The following is a 6,374-nucleotide window of genomic DNA, read 5'->3' as shown; positions in this document are numbered from 1 at the left end:
GAACATGACGCTGCTTTTTTCGAGGTTTCTCAAGAACCATTCGAGCCACAGAATTCGTTTTGGCATCGTTGGATAGAGAATTGAAAACTCGATTCGATCGTAACAAAGTGAGTGAGGAAATTCTAGTAGTTTTGACCCAGAAAGTGAAATTTGAATATCAGACACTTAGGTGCAAGATTATGCCAAAATTTCATATGGGGGGGTCATGACCCCCATGACCCCTCTGGATCCGCCCTTGAGGGCACATTCCATGCTTTGCATCCAAATTTTCAAACGGCTCTTTTAGACGACGTGAAGGTTTCAGTTACGAAGCACAATAACAAAAATTCCCAAGTGACTTTGCCTTTTTAAGCATCAAAACAAAATGCAAAAGTTTCGCGTGTCAACTTCTCTCTTTTACATAGGTACGTAGTTCGATTTATTTCAAATAGTTTGTTTGCTGCTTGCAGCAGTTCTTATGGGATAGGAAACTGTTGAACCTTAACCAATTAATTTTTTAAGCTCAGGCGAACAAAGCAGAATTTTTCCTGGAAACCTTGTAGAATGTAGAAATAGACAGGCAGAATGCGACTTTTTGCAAAAAAGTGTGAGTATATTTGTGCTCGTTTTACCTTTCAGCTAAAAATCTAGAATTTTTCGCTTCCGAGAAAAGCCCTAAATTACTACTGTTTGCCCCATGAAAGTTTCGACTTTTCCCAGATTGACCATAAAATCCTAAACTTCAACCGAAACTCAATTGTTATGGTAATTTTTCCAAACAAACAAGTTGTTCAGATCAATACTTTGATCAGCAAAGTGTTACATTCACTTTCGTCGAAGGGAAAAGCAGCAATCGATCCGATATTAGCGCAAAACATGTGTAATAATTGCTGTAATTGGCTGTTATGTTAAGTGGCCACCGTAATTGCCGTTTGATTGAGGGTATTGGTGGCATTACACCTACAAGAAAAATTCTCCAATGACATCCAGAGTTCATAAAAAATTCGTACCTTTTTTATGACCGTTTTGCATCTACGCGTGTTGAAGGTTTTGCGATAGTTAACTCACTCGGAACTGACAATGAACTACAGGGTTGAAACTGGTGATTTTTCAGTATCTTTTGCCATTAATTTTATGCGAAACTCTTGAACAACCCTGTTACTGTTTATGATGTTGATAGCCCCTGGAGACAGGCAGGTTTTAGATGCTTTCCAATTTCCATCGTTTGGTTTAGCATTATATTAATTAATTAACTTCCTTTGCTGTTTGCCTTTCATAAAGCCTACATAATTAATTGTTTTTCACCAATAATTGCGCGCTTTTCTTGTTATTTTCCCGCAAGCCTGCCCGCGTCAAATACACCATTTTCATGTTTTTTTGGTCATTCCACTTTCATAGCCCCAAGTTGTTGTTTCAAAAACTGATTAACACATTCTCATCTCCTGCAGCTTGTTCCATAGTCAAATATTATCAAAACGCGGCCAGGAGCATTTTTGTTTTCATTTCGCGATCTGTGCGTTTTAATTCGGGGGTGAAAGTGTGGGTCGAGAGTTAATTGAAAAATCGTCCCATTTTCTCGCATTTGGATTGGCCACTGTTTCTTTTGTTTCGTGCTCTAATGCAACGCAATCGGTTGAAAATCTTCATAAACACAACAATCGCTAATAAATTATGAAAATGACCCAAGTGGAAATCCAGTGGTTTTTTTCGAAAATATTCGAAACAATTGCAGCTTATAAATAAAACCGTTTTGTTAATTGGAATTAGCATCGGGACAACGTAGCATGTATGCAAAAAATGGTGAGTACAGGGTGGACTACTTTGCTGTGATTTTATTTCGCGTGTTTACCAAATCTGGAAAATTATTTCACAAATGCGCTTTATGCTGAAGCGTAAACTGGAATGGAAAACAACATGACTTTCTACTGGGCCGAAAGGGCGGCATCGGCACTTTTACGGTTCCCCCGGTCCCCCATTCGATAGCAAATATTCCCTGACAAAACAGCAACCTTTAAAATTGCGTTTTGCTTTTGGACTCTTTGCAGCTTTTTAATGTTCGCGATAGTAACTAGGTTTTAGCTGCAAACGATTTTTCCCTTGCAATATGCAAGCAATTATCACATGAGTTTGCACTTGAAACCCTGAAACTAGAGATATAAAAAAAAAACGAGACGAACTGTTGGGGGATTGGCTTAGGTACAGTCAAAGGTGAATAAACCAAGAAAAATAGCTGTTATTTTGGGTGGCAAGCCAACAAATGTTGACGAGGTTTAACAGCAAGCCCAATTAAAATCACGTTTGTCGATACCCAAAACCCGAAATATGGAACTGATGGTTCCAGTGAATAAAATTGGGCAAAACGGTGCTCGGACGCGTCAGTAAACAGTTTCGTCGTTCGAACGCCAAACCATTTCGCTGGGAAAGTTCCTGCGATGTGTTTTCCGCTCCGGCTTATTCGCTTTTCGTTGTTCGACCGGTGAAAAGTGTGCTTGAGCCAGCCGCGGGGAAACTTTCAAATTGTTTGCCGCGATCTGAAAACTCACGAGTAATTGCTGAACTGGAAGATGATGAGTGAGTGGCGTGAGTCCCAATGGAAATAAACGAGTTTTTCTTTTGTGGAGATTAGGTGAGTTCTCTTTGGTTCTGGTCCTTGAAACAAGAAAACCTGAATGGTGCTGGTTATAAAATGGAAACATTTCAAACATTTCAATAAATCCTTTCAAAATCTGCAACTGTAAAGGAAAATTTTTTGAAATCAATTTTTAGTTGAATGACCGCACTCTTCTGCTATTTCCAGCTCAGTTGACATGCAAGCCAAAAAATGATCATTATAGTTTGAACATGAATCATAATTATTCCTGCTTTAAACATAAAAGTTTCATTACGCATTTTAAAACCCACTAAATCAATTAAGTGACTGACCTTTTTTGGGCATTCTGGTTAGATCTTCTATCTACATCAAAACGTGGAATAGATTTAGGAGCGATTTGCATAAGGTTAATGAAGTCGACCTTCCATCCAGGTGCAAAAGGTACGCTGTTGCTATTTAAGACTCAGTTTTCTCTACAAAACTCAGTTTTTAGCGAGAGCGATGAAAGAAATTGCGCCCCCCTGTATACCAACATGAATGGAATGGTTTTTTGGTCGAAGCCACAATGAACTCTAGTAGAAACTCAGGCACATGCACTACCAACTCGATTGCAGGTCAATAATAGATATCCTTGAATAATACTAATGATAATTGACTGCAAACAACTTTTTGCTGGAAATGCCTATAAACGCTCGTATTAATGGCATTTCTACCAGTTCAGACACTTTCGACCATACTATAACTCAATTAAAAAAAAAACTTGTGCATTGAGGTGGGTTCAATGGGCACTTGCGGAACAAAGCGATGAAAAGTCGGGTAACAAACCCTAAAGTAATGTGAAGACAAACACCGGCAAAAACTTATACGATTTTCTTGAAATTAGAAAATTAATCAGATTTTATGAAAAAAAATCAATCTTTTGCCTTTTTGTTCCAAACTTGCAATTGCTTTTTTATTTTATTTTTTATTTTGTGATGCAGGAGAGCATTTCGCAATTAAATACTTCCCGGCCGAGGCGACATATAGGCGCGGTGACATAAACAGTCTATGCCTGTCCGTGGAGATTGAGGCCTACTACACCGATAATCGCCGGTTGTAAACCAATAATTTTTTTTAATGTAATTCAATCGTGAGCGAAACATCTCTGAGGATAAAAGTGCCTTGAGCTTGCGAAACATCAGGAAGCAATTCCTAGCCGCGATGGCCTACGAGCGCGCAAAACCCACTAGTTTGAATCACATTTGTTGTTTTCAACCAGCGCGGATTTTGTACTTCTCCAATTTATTGCCTCTTTTAGTGGTTTCTCACACGGAAGTAACACAGCAATTGATCAAAGAATCCTCGACTACCATTACACGTTCCTTTGAGTGTAAACTTCCGAGCAAACCATAGTATGAACGGCAAACACGGGAAAAACCATAGTATGAAGGGAAATAATTCCTCTGTGGAGCAGCTGGCATTTAGAAGATGAGAGCCCTTCTTTAATTACAGCCAATCAAAATTCAATTAGGCGGCGACTGGCGGTAAACAAAATCGAATAATTTCTGCTTGGGTTTGGGCGGGTTTTTCGCAAAGAGGAGGCGGGAAAAGACATTCAACATTCGCCCATGTCAATAGTGGTCCAATTTGCACTCGAGCAATTGTTTACTGATTCTACTAAATTTTTCATTATTCTATCGGCAATAGCGGAAAATTTCCAGTTGAACATGGCAGAGAAAAGTGTAATTTTTTCAACCGAAATTATTTCAACTGGGTCGCAAACGCCTCTCGATTAACTCTCGATCCCTACCTAATAGCGGCGCTGAACTTTCCCATGCTCAACTTCTTAAATTTTATCAGCTACGTTTTAACAACTCAAGAAGTTGAAGGAAAACTCAAGAAAACTGTCCTTATTACATGATGTTTCCATGGCAAACTTTACTGTAAAATAGTTTGAAGACAACTTGCTTCGCTTATTAAATTCGAGTAGAGGATATAAATTAAAAAGCATTTAAAAGCGGGAATTACTGCATCAGAATGTACCGTCCTACGCGTGAGCTAAACTTAACCCCCTTATAACTCCCTAATGCCCTTGGCTGAAGAAGGGCACTCAGTGAATCCTAATTACATGTTATCTAAAAATGTGTGTCACGAATCGTGGTTATTAAAGCCCTTAGCTTGAATCATAAGTCAACTGAGAACCGGATAATATTAATTATAGGCCCTTTTCGGCCACAAACTGTTATGTGAAATGGGGCGACATTAATCAAGGATAAGGAGGAAAGGAGCTATCGAATATTGGGAGTAGTCTTACAGCCTCCTGGCACATTAAATGCGAAATTTAAAAGTCGTAAAGAGACTGAAAAACCCGCTTATTTCCTCATAACAATATTTTAGATAAAATGTTAATCTGTCCCATCAAGCAGCATTGCTAATTAGACATTTGAAATGAATTGGTCAAAAAAATGCCTTGAAAGCAACATTTCAAACCTGTTGCTCAGCCAGGGCTAGCAGTCGTCTAATTAAGTCAAAGGTGAAGGCCCAGCAAAGGCAGTGGAACCAAATTTGCGTCATTTTTATACAGAAAATCAATACGAAACATGAGGTGTCAGGAAAATAACAGCAATCGTTCGAAATCTGCAGGTGAAGTTAAGCTTTTCGAACGCGTGAAACAGGGAAATAGAGCTGGAAACCGAAAGTACATTCAAGCATGTCTAGAATGGTTCAAGATATTTTTGGAACAGCAGAATATGTAGCCAAAGGCATGTTTTGGGATTTTTTGACGAAAACTCCTGATCCTGGACTTTCTTACGTATCCGAAGCCACCCATAGCAGTATAGAAAAAAACATGTTGATTTTCCTCCTTCTTCACAGTTGAAATCAACAAAAAACGACAACCTCGCTTATAGGTGTTGAAACCCACCGATCCATCTTTACAGAACATGATGATGATGACAACAACTAATGATTCTATACATTTTTTTTGAGAAACTGTGCGGGTTGCAGGTTTATTTCCCGTTTTCCACTCTTCCCATGCCCAACTGGGAACATTTTCCCGATTTTTTCGTATATCAGCACGTTTGATAAACAAACCAGGAGCATTTAGGCGAAAACCGGATTATGGATCGCTTTGGCTCACGTCGATTTGAGTGTGTTTCTAATAATGACACGCAACTGGAATGAATTTCCTGCGTGAAAGATGTCGCCTAAAATTGCTCACACTTATTTGCACTTATACGTATTTAAATATCAGGCGAAACAAATGGAAATGAGTGATTATTAAAGGCGCGATTATACACGAAACACGTCAATAAAACGTTGATTGGCGCAATAATTGCTTGCTTTAAAAAACCGTCTTTTGGTCATGTTTTTGTATGGGCGGGAACGGCGCTAATTTTTCAGCTAAGTGACTTTAGATAACTTTTTTGCCGAAATACCTGGAATGTTTTTCACGAAAATTGCACTAATTACTCCAAAACAGTTTAAGTATTCAACAGTTAATTAGCGTCGCTGTCTGTCTAGGTTGAGAGGTTTCAGGCCGACGAAACAGACTAAATATGAATTATTCCTTTTGATATTCTCAGACTAATAAAACTGTGCTTAGACAATATCCTTTCTCCTAAACTGTTATAACTCACCTTATTGCTTCTTGCATAATTTGTGCCTCTGCGAAGAAGCCTTTTTTCCCGAACCAACTTCAACCAGTGGCTGTGGGTCCAAGTCTAATATTTGCTCTCTTACGGGCGGTGATCAAAGAAATCCCGGATATTAATTGGGTCCTTGTCTGTTTCGCCAATTTCCGAATTCACTGATTACATGACCGTTT

General features: G+C 38.8%; 1 protein-coding gene across 1 annotated transcript in view; it reads left to right on the top strand.

Moving 5' to 3' along the window:
* The first annotated feature begins 2,201 nt into the window (after nt 1–2,201).
* The window catches only part of LOC109539286 (pyrokinin-1 receptor), a 24,874-nt gene continuing 20,701 nt past the window's right edge, over nt 2,202–6,374 (top strand). Inside the window, exon 1 of the mRNA XM_019906942.2 lies at nt 2,202–2,605. The gene's annotated coding sequence lies outside the window, so the exon portion shown is untranslated. The remainder of the gene's footprint in view (nt 2,606–6,374) is intronic.

The sequence above is a fragment of the Dendroctonus ponderosae genome, unplaced genomic scaffold (assembly GCF_020466585.1).
Source record: "Dendroctonus ponderosae isolate FM_Combo_2020 unplaced genomic scaffold, Dpon_F_20191213v2 Dpon_F_20191213_7, whole genome shotgun sequence".
Lineage (NCBI taxonomy): Eukaryota > Metazoa > Arthropoda > Insecta > Coleoptera > Curculionidae > Dendroctonus > Dendroctonus ponderosae.
The sequence above is the reverse complement of the archived record's forward strand: the minus strand, read 5'-3'. Positions and strand labels throughout refer to the sequence as shown.